Below are 11,096 nucleotides of genomic sequence, written 5' to 3' on the forward strand. Positions count from 1 at the left end.
TTTAATTTTTCATTTTCTACAGTATTAAATCACTTTTTTTTTTCTTTTTAAAATCTGCACAAGCCCTGTAAACCTCAAAATGGTCAAATCTAAAACTGTTCGCTTTAGCTTTGATAAATATTGGGGAATGTAGTTTGTTGAACTAGTTATGTCCTTGTGTACAAATGGAACTTTTTTGACCTTGAAACACAATTGCTCTGAAAGCAATGTGAAATTAAAAATCACATTTCCAAACCATCCCACCTCCTGCCCTCTTTAAGGGACTGACTCATATAAGGACACTGCAGCCATAGTGCAGTTGCTGGGGGGGAAATAAAACAAAAATGGAATTAGCTCTGAGAGAAACCTAACTTTTTTCCTTTGCCCTTTTGTTACTGCAATTACACTTCTGGCAGTCTCCTGTCATAGTCTGATGTCCCTAACGTGGAAAGGGTGGCTGAACCCCAAGGCTTGTTGAGCAGGGTCCTCTGGATGCCGACCTACTGCTGTTGCCAAAGCCATGGACTGAGCAGTGCCAGTACAGCTGGGACATAGCCACCAGTATTCCAGGTGAGTTTGTCAGGCCTCTGGTATTTAAACCATTTGTGTTACACCGAGCCATGGCTGCACCCCAAAGATGGACAGCTGCCTCTGGTTTGCCGTGTGCTATTTTCTTCCCACAAGAATGCAGCAGTCTCTCCTGTTGCTCAGGAGTGGGTAAACACCACAAGCAAAAGATGCAAAGCCCATTTGTAATGTTGCTAAATAAATTCTGAGTCTTGCAGGTAATTTGTTGGCTGCTGGGAGTGGCTGCAGGAGTAGCAGCACGTTATTATAGGTTTGAATTAAATAAGCTCTGGTTGCTTCCCAAGTGCAAGTGCTGATGCTCTTGATATATGGGCAGACTGGTAATTAAAGAATGCTGTTCTTGTCTTCACAAGGCTTCCTGTCCTGAGCCTTGTGATGTTTAGAGTATATTGCTGCAAAGGACCCAATCTAACTAGTTCATCCCTGAGATCATGCTAAACTTTAAAGGGAAGCTGGCTTTCCTCCACCCTGCCTTGTTTCACTTCAAATTAGTATTCTCTCTTTTCTTCTAAATATACAAAGCTTTTTTGGCTTGTCTATTTTTGTGGCCAGCAACTGCTCTGCCAGCCCTAAAAAAAGTTGGTATGGGCTTTGCGATTAGGGCTGAGATTTTAGATCTTGGTCTAGTTGGAGGGCTAAGAGCTGAATGGTCCCACCCAGGAGGCAAAGCTCTTGAAGATCTCCCTCGGAATTGTTGTCCCACTGAACCCAGGCAGCAACCTGCACCTGCAGTTCATCTCGCTGCGTGTTGCTGAGTGCTGCTAAGTGCCATTATTTCCTTAACAATTGGGGACTGTGCTGAAAAGAACAAAGATGTTAATGGTCTGGGGTGAAGTCACTGCAGCACCAGCCTGCCCTTTGCCGTGTGACAGTTCCAATAGTTTGATGATGGTTGGCTGCCAAAGTGCACACAAAGTGCTGCCCTTCTTCCAGCCGTGACACAGAGCTGGGTCGCATTGTAGCCGAGGTTGAAATGAGAACTTTACAGAGTGCTGGAGTTGCTCAAGTTGAACGCAGCTTTACATACTCTGTGGTGATGTGTAGCACAGAGCATCCTGATAGCACAGCTTGTCAGTGTAGCACAGTGCTTTGCAGCAGTAGTGAGATCATCTCTGGATTTGCTAAACCTGTTTCTACTCACTCTGTAACACAACTTCGTCTCGGTGCCGTGCTGGGTTAACCACGCTGATTAACCATTCCTAATTCTTGACTAAGCTTGACTGGTGGCAAGTTGGGAATTTTCACCCTGTGTCTGTGGCTCATCGTAAAATCAGCTCCTGCTTGTTTTCTCAGCATTCTGGTAATTACCCCTGTTCATTACAGAAAGATGGGGAGATTGGCCAAAGGTACTGCAGGGATACTGTGTCAAAGGTTAGTGCCTCATCTTCTGAGTCCTCAGATAATGACTTCATCATCAAACAGGCCTACTGGCCAAGCTGGGCTGGGGGGGATGCATACACCTCCCTTTTCCCTTCCTGGGAATTGCTTTAAAGAGTCAGAGACATCGTATCCGGCATGCAGACATATATTTTGTGAAATTTAAAAAGAGAGAAATATGTGCTCATTCTTATATATTGTGGACAATTACAATTCTGCCTATAAGGCTGGTTTAGCTAAAGTATCTGCCACATGGATGCTGCCAAATAAATGTATTTTGCTTTTGTGAGCACCTGCTTCTTTGCTGTTATGCATCTTTATTTTTTGCTGTAGATGTATGACTTATGTGGGAAAAAGGAACTCATGACAAGCAGCTGAGCAACACTTAAGGAGACATAACAGGAGTCAGTAATCACCAAAGGGAAGTGCTAGTTTTCAGAAAAATAAAGGCAGAAGCAAGAGATCAAAGTCCCTGAGTGAGTTTCTTGTTTGAGGCAGTGGGAAGGTGTTACAGGCGAGCATGTGGATCGTACAAGATGTTAACTTAGTGCTTCACAGAAACAGCTAGTTTTTACACATGGGCCTGCAGGTATCTGTGATGATGCTGTGCTGTGGCAATGCAGCATGTTGATATCTTTCCATTTTAATAACGAGAACAGTGATATTATGCATTTTTTTCTTGGCATTAGGCATATGGGCTTAAATACTGCAGCCAGTGTTATGGCTTTAAACTATGTGAAAGGATAGGAGGCAATATAAAAATGAGCAAAAAAGTAAAAATATGGGTCATAAATGCCATTTGACTCTGTACCACTGTCTGAGTTCCTGATTCAGTCTTGGTGCTGCTTGTTTTAATCCATGTGGTGGGAAACCAAAGATGAAAAGCAACCATGACCGGACAAGATGTGACTGTCATTCTCTAAGGGGATAAATTGCCATGGCAATCCTGGCTGTTGCTGCTGGGGAGATGGCTGACTTTGGCCAGCTGCTGGGTAGCTGGAGATGGTGAATCCCCCTGGGGATAAGGTGCCTTTTGGATAATTAGACAAGCGTGCAAACTGTCTCAAAACAAAGGCCATTAAATGATTTCTTCCTGCTGCTTGAGATTAAGTAATGTCATTTGTAAAAGTGAATGCCTGAGAAGCACCAGCAGTTTTTGAAGGATAGTAAATGCCAAGCCCAGCTGGAGCCTGAATCTTTCCCCCATGTCAAGGGGAAGAAATGCAATGTTTGACAGCAAGAGAAAGAGAAGGCTGAGTGCCTGCTATAGGAATAGTATTTATAGAATCCCAGAATAGTTTGGGTTGGAAGGGCCTATAAAAGGTCCTGTAGTTCAACCCCTGCCTGCAATGGCAGAGATATCTTCAGCTAGATCAGGTTGCTCAGAGCCTCTCCCAGCCAATAAACAGTATTTGATCTTTGTGCTCATGATGAGGATGAGGTTGGATCACTCGGCTCTCACCCAGTGCAGGTGCTCCTGCCAGCACAAGGGAAGGGGCTGCAGCAGGGAAGAGGACAACAGGTGTGCCCCTTTCACTGAAGTCTGCTAAAAGCAGTGATGAAACCAGAATCTGGGGCAGTGAGATTCACCTTAACTAAGCCAGTCTGCCGGTGATCCCTTGTGTTTCCTGGTGGAAATACACCCTTACCCACCTGCTTGCAGTAGGGGTCAGATGAGAGTTGCTACTGTAACGCCTTGAGGATCCATTGCCAGGATGAGAAGCACGACTGTCCCTTCCAGCGTGGGCTCCCCATTACTCCAGAGTAGCTGTAACAGGAAAACTGCCCCCTGAAGGGCTGGTGAAGTACCAGAGCTACAGCTGGCTATAATACCAAAACGTGTTTTGTGGGACCGGTGCCAATCCTGCTCCATTTCCCCAGCTGCAGTTAGTGTAAAAGCTGGTTTCAGATTGCTTGCCTAGCTCTAGATTGGCATCAAATAGCTCAGCTTTGCAAACTCTATTTGCTGTTCATGATGCTTTTATCAGATCTGATTGTTATTCTGCCAGATTGTCTAAGGTAACCTATGGAAATATATCCTAATTTCTCTCTTCCTCACCACAGAATCATCCTGTGAGGGTAGCTGTCATTATTTCTGACCTTAATACCATGCTAAGAAGAGGAGTAAGTCCTGGAAAATTGCAGAATATATTCGTTCTGTTTCCATTATTTTCACTCTGCTCCCTGGCCATTACAGAGCATCGTCAGGGATATGGGGCTGGCAGTGGGCACCAGCAGGAGCAGGAACCACTTCATCCAAGTATCTCTCACAGCTGTGAAAGCTGCAGAAGGGCATTGTGTAGCTCTTGTTTCCTTCCAGAGTGGAGTCCCTGTTCTGTGTGAATTATGAGCACAATTGTCAGTGCTCCCAGCACCAGCGAGGGAAGCTGCTGATAAATGAGGTGCAGTAGCAGCAGCTGCAAAATCGCTGTCCTGCTGGCTGGGGAAAGGCAAAGTCATCAGAGAATTAAGATGAACTGCTAAGCATATTTTGCACTCAGAAGGCAATTCCATAGGAATTAAAAGGAAAACACTGCCATATAGAAGTTTTTCTAACTTCTGCTGCAGCTACAGCTGTTGTTCTTCAGACCTAGTATTCCTTCATGCAATGAACTGCCCCCACACAGCTTCCTCAAATAGGATCAAAAGGGTCAGTTGGAAAAATCTATAAAGAGGTGGAACAATTCAAAGAAGAATGCAGAGGCTTAGAGCAACGACTGCTTGGAAATCAAGGTCAAATTGTGCCTTAATAGCTGAGTACACCCAGGAGTTCAGACGTCTTAAATCAGACCCTAATGATCATGACTGGGTAGAAGACAAGAGTCCACATGTCTTTTTAAACTGCTGTCTTGTGCATGGAAATGTGACTGTGCCACCAACAGAGAGCAAGAAAATGCTGTCTTCCTCCTTCAAAGCTTTTTTTCTGCTCTCATGAGATTGAGATTTCACACTAGTTATCCTGTAAAAAAAAAGTCAGTAGGGAACACTAAAGTAGTAGTAACCACTTGAGCTGTGCTGTGTTTGGCACATTGGAGTGCCACTGGTACTCGGTCATCTCGTTGATTTAGAAAAAAATTACAGTAATGATATCAACCCCAAATTTGTTTTTCAAACTTCTACTTCAGTGTGACTTGTTCTCGGTTATTTTGGTCACATGTTTCTGCAGTTGGGGGCTTGTGACTGTTTATACTTTTAGCAGTGTGTTACTTCAGTTACACATGATATGTAGCAAACCTTTAGTTTATGTGATTTACTTTGCAGCTAGCTTCCCTCACCCATGGGAACTGGAATCTGTTAAAACTGAGTCTTTTAACCAGCAGAAGGAATGGAGTTGCCTTCTGCCTTTCATTTCTGCTGGCACCCAATGCTTTCTGGTGCAGTAAAAATTCAATTTAAACTACCTGTAGACCAGCTACACTGATGAACTTTGAAACACTATGACTTTGAATTAAAAGCAATTTTTAGCATAGGTCTGACACTATGCCATCTCAGATACGGCATAAAGAACTTGGCGGAAGTCTGTTTTGCCGAGCAGCTGACTTCTATCTGGTCAACATAAAGTAGACTTAAGTAGAGCTTTAAGACTAATTCTCTGTGCATTTCTCACTTGAGGTCATGAGCAGAATGTGAGCCCTCAGGCTCTGAAATCCAGAGATGGGTGTCTTCTAATCCAGCTCATCTGCAGAGCCAGCCACAGCCTGTGTGTCAGGTAGGGTACGGTTTTCTCCCATGGGTTGCGTTGGTGTCTGCAGGGCTGCAGCAGAACTCTAGGCTTAGGTTTGGCCTTTCTGCCTCAGATCTAATACCTGGGCTACAGCATTTTTCTCTTCCCCCCAGATAAATCCCCCTTTCTTGCATGGGCAGCACTGCTCTCTCTTGGCACAGGGAAAGGCAGCCCAAGGGCAGGCCAGTGGGTGGTGGCTGCCAGGGACACGTGAGCAGAGAATGATTTACTCCTTTAACTTGACAGGTCTAGGCTCTTTCACCATCTCTGTCTGCCCAGGGATTGTGAAACCTCTTAGCACACTGCAAAATGCCTCAAGTATAGTAATTTCTCTTCCCCAAAGGTATAATAAGGTGAAAAGCTGGCCCCTCAGCCACTGGTTCAGTACAGCTTCCATGAGGCTATGGGGCAGGGTACGTGCCTGATTCATTTCTCTTTCACAAGACTGCCCGTGCTGTGGTACAGAACAGTGTTATTCCCAGGGGCTGGTCTTGCTGAGGTTAAATACGTGCCTTCCTTTCCCAAACTGCTTTCTGCAATTTCTGCACGTTTCACAAGAGGGTTGAGTTACTGGTGAGTAAAATTTACAGCCAGAAACCTCAGGCCCTTTAGAAAACCAATGAAGAGCTGTAAGGAATTACATGCATTTCAAAAATTAATTTCTAGGTGTTCTGACATGCAAGTGTAACCAATGATAATGACAGTGACTCTTCTTTTAAAATAAACTCTTTGTGGCTGAAAAATGTGGCCACTCCAACAAAACAAGAAAGCTTAACCTGCAGAAAAGCTTAACCTGCAGAAGAGCTGAACCTGCAGCCAGCACTTTGGCTGTTCCATAAGCCCCCTTGGCTAACAGGCTGTATTTGTGCTGTCTTACTCTGTGACAAATGTGCTTGGTGCCACAGTGATGTCACAAGTCTGAGCCAGTGGTGCTTATGGCTTCCAGCTGGGCTGCTGAGTGCTGGGAATACCACAAGCCAAGCAGGTCCTGGGTTTGGTGGAAGCGGCGTCCAAAACCTACCTCATTTCTAATGCCTCCTGTCCCAAATCCATTATTAGTCAGGAAAATGTCGACCTTGTCTGCTGTACCTCAAGCACAGCAGCCTCCTGGTCATTTTTCTGAGCTGACTGCTGCAGTTGGCTCAGCTCAGGTGGACTTTCTTTAGGGACTCAGATAATAGCCGGTGCTCACTATTGTGCAGTTGAAGTCTGTGTTACTGGAGAAGGTCTGATGTGACTCTGGCTAAGAGATGGGGGCCAAATTTAGGAAGAATTCTTGTTGTGATGAGAGGAGAAACCCCAGGGAGATGTTTAATCACTGCAGCTTGAGTGATATGAATGGTGAAGTTTTTTATCCTTTGTGTTAACAGTGACATGTCATAGTGTGCAAAGTTTGCTGATCAAGTTACTCTGTTCTCTTAGTGGCCAGAATTCTTTCTTTGCTAATCCTACTCTGTTTATGGTATTTTTTTCCTCATGCTCATTTTGGTATATCCGATATTATGCAGCCAGATTTCCCAGGCAGGTACCTGGCCATGCTTATGAAGTTTTTGGAAGGCCACAGATCAGCTACCTCTTTCCATTTACCATCTCAGAAGGGAAACTGCTGAGACAAGATCGTTCAGGAATGTAAATGACTCCTTTGTCTATGCTGCAAATGAAGATACATAGATAAATGTCACCCATGGGAGGCTCCTTTGGAGACTTTTCATGTCCAGCACTATCACTTTGGTTCATGCATTGCAAGCCAACAATGTTTTCATACCTGAGTTAGGAAATGAAGGGTTTAACTGATGAATACATGCATGTACTGTCAACAAATTACATGTGTGTTAGAGGTTCATCTGCAGTGCAAGGTTTGGGGATTACTGGAGTGCTTCTTCCTGGTCTGGGGACTGGACTGGAAGGCAGCAGAAGGCTGATGGTGAAACCTTGTTTTTCAGGCTGCTTGATGGTGAAGAGAGCAGTGTGCTCTGTGACCTGGCTGCGACAGGGTGTGCAGGGGAGCTGAGCTCAGCATGCGTGCTTGCATGCACGAGTTTTCAAGAATTCTGGCTCTTCCCCTGGGGAGAATGCTCTTCGCTCGCCTTTTTCACTTCAGAAGGAATAATTACCAATGTTTGTGGGTTTTCTTCATTTGAGGTAGGTAATATGCAAACCATGGTGGCACATCCAGGCTGCAGTTTCAGAAAAATTTGCTTGAATTTAATGTTGATGAAAATCTAATGTTCCAACTTTGAGTCAATGCGTCATGTGTCAGGCTTTCAGCAGCATTAAGTTGCCAATACCTATAATAAAATCCTTATCCATCTGGCTATCCTTAGCCATAAAAAACAACAGAAAAATCTCAGCTACCATCCAATTCTAAACCTGTTTTCTTACTGAACCAATCTGGTTGTATCATATGCCATTTAAAAGCTCATATCAATAACAGAGATAAAATCAGTGCTTTTGTTTGAATATTTTGCCTCTTAGAGCACTACTTTTCTCTCAAAATTTGCCCTGAAAAAGAGAGCATCTATTATGATTTTTTTTCCCCCACGTTCCATGAATAATTGATGTTTAAGATGTTCATAAAAAAAAAAAAAAGCAAAATAAAAGCCTGTGTGTAACTGATAGGATGAAAATTTTATATCCACACAGCAGTTATTCTGTAAGGGGACCAGGACTTCTAGGTTGTCAACTCTGTTGATTATTTGCCCTCCTCTGTACTTTGCTCAGCACTCAAATTTGATTGTCTTTTAATCCTGCTACAATAGGGATTTTTTTATTACATTGAAAAACAAAATTAAATTCAAATTAAGGTTTCAGAAAGCAGTGTTTAAAGGCAGAATATGAGGGGAATGAGAAAAAATGTTTTTCCCTATTGGGCTTTGTAGCTGTTAACTAGATAGCAGAGGCATGTTGAGGCTCAAGAGAGGTCTCTTCATTGCCAAATTCTGAAACAAGTGTGAGAGAGGACTGATTAAAAACCTCTTCAGTTCTCACCTCAACCTCTCCAACTTCTGCCTTGCAGCCTTTTTCTCCATGCTCTGCTCCTGCTTTTGGTTTTAGGCTCTTCTACTCTCATTTTTTTCTATGAGGTCACCTTCTCTCACTTTAGTATCGTTTTCACACCTTCTCATCCTTAGACCTGTTCTGTCCTTTGCCTGTTCAAAGGAGCAGATGCAGACCTGGGCATATTCACTGAACTTAGGTGACAAATTCTTACAGATTGTTTCTGAGAATGATGAACCACATGTCCCAAGCTGAAGGGCTTGGTCGGGTGGAAACTCCAAAAGCCTCCTCATGACAGCACACTTGAGGCATTTCAGGTGTCCTTTGTGGAGTTACTAGGTGTGACAGCTAGCAAACCCCATTCCTTCTACTTGTTTTTTTGTTAATACAGGGAAGGAAAAGTACTTTTACAAATTTCTGATATAAAAGTGACCCATTAGAGGGAATCTTTTAAAAACAAGACTACCCATGCACCATCAAATTTAATTATTTCTTTGGAAAAGATATAAATTTTTAAAGAATAGTTCCTTAAAAAGTAATCATAATTACAGGTGCTTCTTAGCAGTAATATTGACATACAAAAACCTGGCTTCTTTTAAATACCATGCAGGACAAAACAAGAAGAATTATTATCACAGGCAGTAGTATATTTCTTCCCATCTACCTGGATTGATGAGAATTCATTTTTTTGCTTGGACAACATTTTAAAAAGACAAAAAATTCAGCCAATACAATCAGCAAAATCCTTCTCCTTCATTAACTAAGTGCCCAAGAGACAAATGGACAAAAAGGTAGGTTCCTGTATTCAAGGGGAGGTTGCAGATTAAATGATGCAATAAATTTACCCCTGGGCTAGAAGCAAATTTTCTTCTAGCATAAAAGTCACCTTTTACATTGGAATATGTTGGAATCTTTACAGGGCACAGGATAAAACGATGGGGAGTAGCTCTTAAGAGATATGGGTAATATCATGCAGAAGTGGTGATGTTCTTCGCTCTGTCACTGGAAACAGGCTGCAGGGGCTGCAGTCATTCAGGTGGAGAGGAGAAGCTCCCTAAAATGACAGGCTGTCTTTAAATACTTGAAGTTTAGTATGAACTATCTGGCTTGCAACTAAATCCCATGGAATGTTGTGCACAGTTAGGTAAACTGCTAAAACTCATAATTACGAAGATTTTTTGTTTTTCCCAAGGAGACTCCTAACAGTGCATTTCCCATATGTTATCCACTTCATGGGACTGTATGTCTTATTTCACATGTGCCTCATTTTAAATATTCAGTACTATGTATTTTTTATTTATAGCAAAATATTTCAGCATCTGAGAACATAGGTAAATACTGTTTGACTCATTTTGTAGCCAAGGCAGCTAGGGAATAGAGAAGTCAAAGGTTTGTGATATGATATATTGGCATTTAAGCAAATGACTAGCAGTCTCCTCAAAACTGAAAGCATGACCTTTTGTGAAATGGCATTCTTTTATTGAACAAATGTGTTTTTAATGTATTCTGTTATAGCTGCTTGCTGTTGTGATTATACAAAATTGAACTGCCTTTTGCAACAGCGAAAACTGCAGTAGGAACAAAGGGACTGACCTGGTTTTGACTCCTCATTCTCTTCTACAAATCTGCAAATGCATTTGTTGTAGCCTGTGTAAATCAGTTGCTGCAAATATTAAATCTCAACTTCTGTGGTTTTGCTACGGGGCAGCCTGTAAGTCATGAGCTAGTGACAGGAGAAATGCAAGAAACTTGAGCTGCAATGTTTTAATGATTTCTTTTTTTTTTTAAGTAGAAGAATTTAGTTAAGCCAAGTAAATACCTACTCATTTAGCTGCAATTTTAACTCAAATGACAAACCAGCAGTGGCTGAGAACAGGTTATGTGGGTTCCTTGTGAAACTCCTTCATGAGAGAGACAACATCCTCTTTCCCTCAGCTGAAGGCAGAGAAAACATCAGGTCAAACTTCTGCTTGTACCAAATCCCCAGTTCTTGGTAGTCCTGCAGCAAGCACAGTGTCAGCAATTGTAATTCCTGACATTTCTAACTTGGAGGAGAGGACTGAGAAGGGTAGATGACATCTGCATACTTTAGACAAAAATGGAAGGTATGTTCATTGCTGAGAAAGTATCAGCAGAGGGCACAGGCAAGAAAATCATTCTTGTAGTTCATTGCTTCAAATACAAATGCATTCCAGGTCCTGAACAGCAAACCTCGAGGCTTTGAGTGAGTGTGCAGCTGAGAGTGTGGAGATAGGAAAACTAACTTATTTGGACAACAGCACTGCGTATAGTGAGACATGACAGCTGTGAGCTGGAGCTTCCACCTTCATGTCTGAAGGTGTCCTTGTCCTGAGCTATTTTGCCGCTGCTCTCTTGAGTAGATATAGCTGAGCCCAGAAGAATACCCCCCTTGACCTTATCACTAGCCTTG

At 42.8% G+C, this 11,096-nt stretch overlaps 1 long non-coding RNA gene across 1 annotated transcript; it reads left to right on the forward strand.

Annotated features, from left to right (window-relative positions):
- The first annotated feature begins 273 nt into the window (after window positions 1-273).
- On the forward strand, window positions 274-9,451 carry LOC117244324. Its single transcript, XR_004497187.1, has 3 exons — window positions 274-549; window positions 7,612-7,810; window positions 9,276-9,451. It is a non-coding gene; the product is annotated as an uncharacterized LOC117244324 (long non-coding RNA).
- The last annotated feature ends 1,645 nt before the right edge of the window (window positions 9,452-11,096 follow it).

The sequence above is a fragment of the Parus major genome, chromosome 4 (genome assembly GCF_001522545.3).
Source record: "Parus major isolate Abel chromosome 4, Parus_major1.1, whole genome shotgun sequence".
In the NCBI taxonomy this organism is placed as follows: domain Eukaryota; kingdom Metazoa; phylum Chordata; class Aves; order Passeriformes; family Paridae; genus Parus; species Parus major.